Below are 9,423 nucleotides of genomic sequence, written 5' to 3' on the forward strand. Positions count from 1 at the left end.
GGGTTGGGGTGGACTGCTTACCTCTGGGGAAGTGGCTCAGGTCCCCGAGGAAAGAGAGGCCGAGGGGGGGCGCGTGACCCGGTGGTCCCACCAGCCGCCTGCTGTGCCCCAGCAGTCCACCACCGCAGCCGGAGCCCCTCCAGAAATGCCAGCGTGCTGGGGTCCCTCCCTGCCTACCAGTCATCCTTGTGCCAAAAGCCCAAACTCGCCCAGGACCCTGGGAGAGCGTAAACCTTTTGCAGCGCCAGTTGTCACAGCTACTTGGAAGGCTACCTGGGCCCCACCTCGCGATTCCCCTGCTCCTGGATCTGTGTCCCGGCAGACTGGCCACCACCGCCGGGCCACTGCCCCCACAAAGACACGAACGAGGGCGTTCAGAGCTGCTGTCCCCAGTCACCGCTTCCCCGGACTGGAAACCACAGCAGAACAGACGAGCCGTGACCTAATCGTGCCTGGAACACGATGCAGCCGCGAAGAAGAGCGAGGCCCGGCTCCGCCGACACCGCCCACCGCATCTCGCGCACCCTTTAACAAGGCAAGCCGGGTACAAACGCGTAAATACCGAACGTCCCATTTCTACCAAGAACAAAGTCAAGGGATCCCTGGGTGGCTCAGCGGTGGAGCGTCTGCCTTCGGCCCTGGGATCGAGTCCCGCATCGGGCCCCCCGCAGGGAGCCTGCTTCTCCCTCTGCCTGGGTCTCTGCCTCTCTCTGTGTGTCTCTCATGAATAAATAAAATATTAAAAAAAAAAAAGAACAAAGTCAAGCCCAGGTGACCTACAGTGGCAGGTGTCATGGGGTTACCCTTGGCAGGGGGGCCACAGGGGGACTTCTAACGGGGCTGCCCATGTTTCATTTCTTAACTGGGGGGGGGCTCAGGACACGGGTGTGTGCGCTTTGCAATCATCAACTTGTTCGTTTACAACCTGTGCGCTCTTTTGTGTGTTACAATTCACGATTTTAAAAAAATCCTGAAAAATAGGTTTTGGGGGCCTCCATGGCAGCTGGTCCTGCTACCGAGACTCCCAGTTATCCCTCTTCAGCAGGCTGCAGCCAGACTGCAGCATCTTGCTGTTCCTTTGCCTAGAGGCCTTTGCACATGCTGTTCCCTCTGTCTGGAACCCTGTTCTTTTTTCCCCCTCCTCCCCAGGGTTGTAATCCTCCGAGACTTCCAGATGTCCCTTTTGTCCCCTGACCCTCCCCTAAAGCAGGACTCTGGGGTCCCTCCACCTGGGTCCCGCACAGACAACATATTAATATGTCACATGATGGTTCCAGGAAGCCGGTTGGTCTCCAGCCTCGATTTAAATCCCGGCTCTTGCTCTCACGGCTGGAGAGTGTAGACGAGCAGCTCCACCCCCCGTGGATCCTGGATTCCCCATCTGTAAAATGGGTAGGATCTCAGAACAAACCTCGTTATGAAGATCGTATTATTTAATCGGTGGAAATGCTTACGGCTCTGGGCACATTCATTCATTCATCTATTGAGACCTCTGAGCTCCCCAGGACACAGAAGATATAAATCCCTGCCCTCTGGCTGGAAAAGACAGATAACCAGGAAAATAGAGAGTGTGTCAGCACGTGTGTGTGGATAGGGAGTGAGGCCCAGCCGGGATGGAGGGTTGGTGGCAGGATTTTTCTTTCTTTTTTTTTTTTTTTTCTTAATTGGCTCATAGGAGCAACTTAATAAATGTTAGCACATTTATTGAGGGCCGACCTGGGTTGCCACCGCCTCAGACCCTAACGGGAGATTTGAGGCAAGTGAGGTCACTTGTCTGATGTCACTTTCTGGGAAATCGGTGGGAGAATTAGCAGGGAGCCTGCGAGGGCCCGAGCTGTCAGCTGATGCTGTGATTCCTGATGCTGCTGGCAGATGAAGGGCGCCGTGGGAGGGGGGTCACGACCCGACACCCCCAAACCAGGGGGCTCCTCCGGAGACCGGGCGCCCTGCGCAGCCACGGGGGTGGGCTCTGCGCCCTCGGGGTCTCCCCCTGGGGCTCGGGACCCCCAGTCCCGCTGCAGGGCTGGTTCCCCCCACCTGGGGAGGGCCCAGGAGCCCCTCCGGCGGAGCGGGGTGCCGGGGCGGCCCCGGGGGTGGCGACCGCGGCCGCGGAGCCGGGCGGGCGCAGGGACGGCCTCCGGAGCCCCCTCCCCGCCGCGGCCTCCCGCGCTTAACGACCGCGCCGCCGGCGACCTCGGCTAATTGATCCGCTAATGGGCCCCGCGCCGCGGCCGCGCCTAATGAGGCGGGAGGAGGGGGCGGGGGCGGCGGGAGGGCGCAGGGGGGCCCCGGAGAGCGGCGCGGAGAGGGGGAGGGGGCGCGGGAGGGGAGGGGAGGGGGAGCGCGAGGAGGAAGCCCAGGGGGTGGCAGGAGGGGGGACGAGGGCGGAGATGGAGGGAGGGGGCGGGCGGAGCGCGGGGGGCACCGCGGGGAGGGGGCGGGAGCGGAGGGGGAGGGGCGATGCCCCAGGGGGTGCCGCCCCCCATCTGACCACCCGACCCCCTCTCAGACAGCATCCCTGCAGGGGAGGCCCCTGCGCCCTCTCCCAAGGCCCCCCCTTCCCCTACCGCTCCCCTTTCATGCAGAGGCTTCTCAGCTGGGGGATCTGCGAGCATCAGGGGTGTGCGCCCCCCTCCACTCTGCACCTCGATTTCCTGTCCCTACAATGGTCCTAATGTCCTCCGTGTTGGAGAATCCCGGCTGCCCCTGTCCCCCTAGGCCCCTCCGTACCTCCGGGGACTCCTAGGTCTGAGAGCCCCCAGCCCCAGAGAGCCAGCCCTCCTCCCCCGGGGGGGGAGCTGGAACTCCGGGCCTGACCCAGGAGGTGGCCACCTCCAGCAGGGCCGGGTACACCCGCGGTTCAGTCTTGGGGGGGAAACAGAAAGAGGCCCTGCTGCCAGGGCTGGTGGAGCCTGGGACCTGGAAATGATGTCACGGGCCCATTCTGCAGACAGCAAAACTGCAGCACGTTGTCGGGGGCCACAGAACGAGGCAGGTGGGTCCCCTGGGCTGCGCTAAAGGGGCTCGCAGCCCCACAAAGAGGCACCGGAAATAATCAGGAAGGCCAAGCAAGTCACAGGGGTGACAATCATCAACAGCCACGATGTGAACATCTGTCACGGCCCCAGCCTTGGCCAAGGGTTTGGACTAGTCTAATTCATTAAAAATATATATTTATATTCATTTTTTTATATTCATTTTTATTATTATGTTTATTCATTTTTACCCCCAGCATGGGGCTCCAACCCCCTCCCCCCAGAGGTCAAGAGTCACGTGCTCTTTGGACTGTGCCAGCCAGGCGCCTCATCTCTGTTACTTCTTGAAAATACCTGTGAAGGGAGGACCATTTTGCAGATAAAGAAACTGAGGCTCAGGACAGGTAGTGACTTGCCCAAGAGCTTCACAGCCGAGAACCTGGATCCTGAGGCAGGGAGGTCCCATCCATAGGGTCCAGGATCCTCGCCATTGTGTCTAAGAGAAAGAGAGAGCTTCTGGGAGCCAGTGCTGGGGAGGGGGGCCTTCAAGGATGGGGTGGCCAGCAGGTCAGGGGCCAGCAGGAGGGGCTGGGCTGAGGAGGGTGGGAAGGCGGTGAGGTTGCTCCTTGAGGCACCCCCCCTTCCCGTGGAGGCCTCCATCCCAACAGTTCTTGGCCTCTTCCCCGTGCCTGGGGGGGTGAGCAACCCTGATGCCACCTCGGGGCCTTTGCCTCCGCCTGGAACATGCTGTCCCCAGAGCTGGGCACTCGCTGCCATCACCGCCATCAACACCCCCTCTCCCGCTTTATCTTCGCGGCATCAATCACTGCTCACAACTTAAGTCCACAGATATTCCCTTGTTCTCCTTCTTCCCCTCACTCTGAGCTCCCTCCCGGACAAAAGGGATGGGGTCTGAGGCGGTGGTGGCCGAGGCCCCAGGCTGAGAGGGTGCCGGGCACGCAGTAGGCGGGCAGGGGAGGCTCCGGGAGCCTCGGGCAGCGGCAGAGGAGGTGGCCCGGAGCCAGCCCCCGGGAGCCCGGCAGGTGTTGGTGCAGAGGAGGGGCTCGGGGGCGCCTGGCCTTCCCATTTAGATGCTTCCCGACTTTGGGAGCTGCAGGAGGGGCCCATGCGCCCAACCCGCCCTGCCCGCCAGGGACACCTCCCCCCCAGGGTCCCTCCCAGTATCCTAGCATTTCCCTGTGTCTCCACCCTTGGCTCTGGATGTCCCAGAGTCTCTCTCTCTCTCTCTCTGCAGCCCCGCCCCCCACCGTCCTTCGAGGTCTTTCTAGATCTCTCCTCCCTCTCTATCTCTCCCTCCTACTCTCCCCGTGTGCCCCCCCACCCCGCTCTGTGCCCCCTCCCTGCCATCGGAGCCTCCCCTTGCAGTGCCCCCACCCTCCATCCCCCTCCACCTCCCCGCACAGGCCTCTCCCACCCACCCGGGCCCCTGGGCCAAGTTGCTGGGCGCCAGCCAGGCCTGGAAGCCGGCCCCTCCCCCGCCCTTGACCCTCCGCCCCCTCCCACCCCCTCTCTCCCCGCCTCCGCCCCTTCCTCCTCCACCCCCTTCGCCCTCCTCCTCCTCCCCCTTCTCCCCATCCCCAGCCCTGCCTCCTCTCCACACCCCCCTCCCCTTCACCCCTCCTCTTTCCCGGCCTGGGGGAGAGGCGGGGCCGCTCCCGGTGCCCTGCTGGGCCTGATCGGGCCTGTTGGGTAAGGGCTGACCCGCCCCCGCGGGGAATGGTGGGTTTCCCCGCCCTGGCGGCGGGTGGCCTGGCACTTGGTCTGCCCACCTGGGCGGCGGGGAGGGGGTGGCCCGGGCCCTGAACAGGGCTAGCCCACCACAAGCACCGGGGCTGTGTGACCTTGGGCAGGTCCTTAGGCGTCTCTAGACTTGGCCGCCTCCACTCCACGCTCCCAAGCCAGATGGACTGGCCGCAGGCATTTATTGGACGCCTGCTGTGTACTGGGCTCTGGGGTGGGTGCCCAGGGACCCAGGACAGAGTGCTTCTTGACCCTCATGGAGCCCACAGCATCCAGGGAAGACAGATAACAAATAAACTAGCAAATAAGATAATTTCAGAGAACAGTCAAAGGCTACAAAGAGAAATCCAACAGGGGCAGGAGACAGAGAATGACAAGGGGCCTCTCTCCGTGGAGGTGACATCTGAGCTAAGACCTGGATGACAGGAGCCTTCCAGGGAAGATGGCTAAGGGGAGGGGGGCGCTGCAGGCAGAAGCCCAGACAGAGGCAGCACCGCCTGTTCTGGGCAGGTTCTCACCCCCGGCTTTGCAGGCCTGTTGTGAGCATCAAAGGCAAGGTGGGGGGAATGGGAGGAGGGAATAAGGGGGGGCAGCACTCAGGGCAGCGGGAGGGAGCATTGTCAGGGCAGCTCAGCCCCTTTGTTGGATGAGCAGACTAAGGCCCAGAGTGAGAGGTCTCACAGCAAACCAGAGGCCAATGGGGCCACATTGTGTGTGGGGTCTTTTCCACACACATCTATGCCCCACCCCCTGGGGACGCTGAATCGGGGGTCCAGCAAGGAGCACCCCAAGAGTAGGGATGGAGGCAGGGTTCACAGGGATCCGGCACGTGGCAGCCACAGCGTAGAGGTGAGGCCCAGACTCAGGGTGGAGGGGGTGTGCGTGGTATGGGGTCTGGGATACGGGCAATGACCAGGGGCTCCCCAAATCGAGGCTCCCTTCCTGTGCCTGCTCCTGCTGGCCGGGCTCTCCCCTGCACACACCGGCACAGTAGTCATGGGCAAAGCCGGTTTGCCTGAGCCTCTGTTGGATTCTGTGACGATAGGAGGAAGTTCCTACCTCTCCTTTCACAGAATCACGGGGACACCGCAGCAAGGTAGGATCTGAACCCAGGCCTTCTTTTTTTTTTTTTTTTAAATATTTTATTTATTTATTCATGATAGTCACAGAGAGAGAGAGAGAGGCAGAGACACAGGCAGAGGGAGAAGCGAGCTCCATGCACCGGGAGCCCGACGTGGGATTCAATCCCGAGTCTCCAGGATCGCGCCCTGGGCCAAAGGCAGGCGCCAAACCGCTGCGCCACCCAGGGATCCCTGAACCCAGGCCTTCAAGGGAAGTGTGACCTCAGGTGGCCCCTGATCCCCGCAAGCTAGGTTAGCAAAGGGCAGGCAGTCAGGGGCTCCGGGGCCCTGCCCCAAATCCTGCGTGACCCGGGACGGGCTCTGTCCCTCCCTAGGCTTGCCGCTTTATCCTCCCAACAAATACATGGAGCAGGCTCTGTGTCGGGCCTGGGCAGACCGTAAAATCCTCAGTAAGTGCTCAGAGATGAGTGTTCATAAAATGAGGGCGGCTGACCAAGTAGGAGGGTTGAGGGCCCCCCTAAGCTGGCTGGCCGGAGCAGGCCTCACTAGCATGTGATGCTCCATCCAAGACTGGAAGGGGAGAAGAGTCAGCCGTGGTCCAGGCAAAGGAAACAGCCTATACAAAGGTCCAGGGGGCAGGACCTTGCCTGGTATGTTAGAGGAACAACCGAGAGGCCTGAGAGGGGAGGGAGGGAGAGGGAGAAGGAGATGAGGACAAGGAGAGGACAGGGGTTGGATCATGTAGACAAAGGGGGGAGTTTGGATTTCATTCTGAGGGTGATGCGGACCTCTGGAAGATTCTTGAGCAGAGGAAAGGATGGGGTCTGATCATATGCGTATATAGACAGATAAATAGTTTTTTAAGTAAATATCCATGTCCAACTTGGGGCTTGAACTCAAGACCCGGAGATTAAGAGTCGCATGCTCTACGGACTGAGCCATTTTATTTTATTATTATTATTTTTAAAGATTTTATTTATTTATTAGAGACAGAGAAGCAGAGACACAGGCAGAGGGAGAAGCAGGCCCCATGCAGGGAGATGTGGGACTCCATCCCGGGTCTCCAGGATCAGGCCCTGGGCTAAAGGTGGCGCTAAACCACTGAGCCACGGGGCTGCCCCGGACTGAGCCATTTTAATGGGTACACGGGTGGGGGGAAGGGAGGGTGCATACAGAGACCGGTATGAAGCGGGAGGCCAGGGAGAGAAGGCCTTTGGGCCACAATGGCCGAACAGTGGCTTCCCAACATGGACCATTTACTAGGAGTTATTTTAAAATACCTGATTGGCCTTCACCTCCTGGAAGATTCTGTCCTCAACCTCAGTTTCCAGGTGGGGAGCCCCGTGGAGCAGAGCAGAGGCCATCCAGGACTCCCTGTGGCCCCTTCTTTTTTCTTTTGCACCTGCAGGGGCCGGTATTGGGAGCCTTCAGCCAATCCTAGTGCCTCCTTCCTGCCCAGTCCCTGACTCCCACCGTCAGAGCCCATCGCACCTTTGCAGGCCCTAGTGAAAGTAGTAGCTGGGGCCTTTCACCCCATGGGGCCTGACCATGTCCCCCCCCCCACCTCACAGCGTGGGCCTGGCCAGAGGTGCGCCCTGCAAGGTGAGGCGTCAGAGCCCATGACTCCTCAATCCCAGGGGAAGACTTAACACTGTCCCAGCTTTCCTCTATGCGGCAGCTCCTATGCACTCTGCAGAACCCCAGCTTCGACACCCCCTCTGACATCTAGGAAGCCTTCCCAACTTCCCAAGCAGGGACCTTGCTCCAGCTCCGTCTCTGCTCCCACCGACAGTCCAGTCCCGGTCCCTGAACCTCAGCCCTGTCTACAGGGGGCTGAGAGGGTCTTCTGGTCTCCCCCTTGCTGTCCCAAACTTGGGAGCCCCTCCCTGAATCCCTAGCCTGGCTGCTCACCCGGGGGACAGCAGAGAGCACTGGTTTCTCCAACAAGTCGCTTCCAACCATCTCACTGTACAAGTGAGTAAACTGAGGCCCAGAGAGAGGCCCGCGAGCGTCTTAAGGTCACGGTGGGGGGCGCCAGAAGCCCGGGCAGGGCTCCCACGTTCCCAGGTGGAGGGCGACGTGTGAGTGACTCTTCTGGGGGGGCTCAGCGCCAACCTTGGCAGGAACAGAGGCTCAGAGGTCACCTGAGAGCCCTGGCCGGCAGGAGGGGACAGGCTTGGCTGGTGGCCCAGCAGCTCGGCTGGGGGCGGGGGGGCGGGGGGGCGGGAGGCAGAGGTTGGCGAAGTCGGAAGCCAAAGGCTTGGCCTCCCCGAGGGAGCCGCTTTCCCGGCCCGGGTCGGATCAATGGGCTGTAATTATACCGCGCCGGGCCCGGAGCCGGCGGGGAGGGAGCGGGAGCTGGCAGGAGCGAGGCGGCGGGCGGGGGAGCGCGGCCCGAGAGGGACCCACGTTACTTTGATTGACAGCCCTGGCGGGCGCCGCGCAACGCCTTCTGGGGATCGTAGTCTTTCCGAGAGGCCCGCTCCCGCCTCCTCTCGCGTTTGCGTTCGGGGAAACCAAGGCACGGGACTCCCGCACCTCCCTCGCCTCCGCCTCCCCGTCGGCTTATCCCTCCCCCCATCTGGCCTGGGGACAAAAACTGACGCGGGCTAGCGAGCCTCCAGCCCCGGGCGACAGTCTCGGCTCTTCCCGGGGGTGGGGGGGGTGGGAAGGGTCCTTCTACCTTAGTTTACCCATCTGTGAAATAGGGCGAGAGGCGCCCCGTGGGGCGCCAGCTGGCCGGGCTTGTGCAGGGCAGGGTGTTGGGCGAGGGGCTCTGGCATTTGAGGAGGGGCCCGCCGGGCTGGGGGTGGCTCGCTACCCCGGGTTTCGGAGCCTGACGGCACCGGATCGCCCACCCCCAGCCCCGGCATCACCGAGGCCCGGCGTCCACGAGGCTCTCCGCGTCTGGCGGGCGGGGGGGAGCCACACGCTCCTACCGCTGGCAGCCCTCTGATTGGCCCAGCCCGTCCCAGTGCCTCCTGCCATTGGCTGCGGGATCCTCGATCGCCATTGGCCGGAGCCCATTGTGACGTCACGGACCCATGTGGGAGCGCCGCGAGGCGATTGGCTGGCGCGCGCAGCCAACCACCGCGGAGAGAGGAATTTCCACAGTAGCCGAGGCGGAGAGGCTGATTTAAGGTGGTCCGAGCAATCCGGGGTCCCAGCGCTGCTTCTCGGCTTTTTCCTTTAAAAAAAATAAAAAATAAAAAACCCACCTCATAAAAACCCAGGCAGGGACTGGGGCTGAGCCGTTCCGTACGGCGGGAGGAGGGGGATCAGAAGCGAAGTCCCTTCCCCCATTTTGCAGCTTCTTGCCCGGTTCTGCAGGTGGGGCGTGCAGCCCCGGCGGGCGGGGGGGGGGGGGGAGGGGGGGGCGAGTTCGTGGGGCGCAGGCTTCTGGGGTAACGAGAGGGTCGTGCTAGACTGTCCAGCCCGGAACCCACCGCGGCGATCCTCGCCCGGCCCGGCCTGCTGCCCCTGCCGCGTGTGCATTTCAGCGTGGTGCGGTGGGTCCCCCATCTCACTGCTCCCAGCTGAGCCCCCCCAAATTCTCAAAGCTGCCCCCAAAGCAGAGCTCACAGCAAACGGTCTCCTCCCTCCTG

General features: G+C 62.1%; 1 long non-coding RNA gene across 3 annotated transcripts; it reads right to left on the reverse strand.

Moving 5' to 3' along the window:
- Positions 1-3,210: 3,210 nt before the first annotated feature.
- Positions 3,211-8,994, reverse strand: LOC144290887 (uncharacterized). Of its 3 annotated transcripts, none has more exons than XR_013358377.1 (4): positions 8,502-8,993; positions 7,730-7,933; positions 7,099-7,220; positions 3,211-3,329 (listed from the first exon to the last, which is right to left on the reverse strand). It is a non-coding gene; the product is annotated as an uncharacterized LOC144290887 (long non-coding RNA). The 3 variants fall into 3 exon arrangements; XR_013358376.1 differs by having other exon boundaries at positions 3,217-3,471; positions 8,502-8,994; XR_013358375.1 differs by lacking the exon at positions 3,211-3,329 and having other exon boundaries at positions 6,813-7,220; positions 8,502-8,991.
- Between the last annotated feature and the right edge of the window lie 429 nt (positions 8,995-9,423).

This window comes from Canis aureus, chromosome 19 (genome assembly GCF_053574225.1).
Source record: "Canis aureus isolate CA01 chromosome 19, VMU_Caureus_v.1.0, whole genome shotgun sequence".
NCBI lineage: Eukaryota > Metazoa > Chordata > Mammalia > Carnivora > Canidae > Canis > Canis aureus.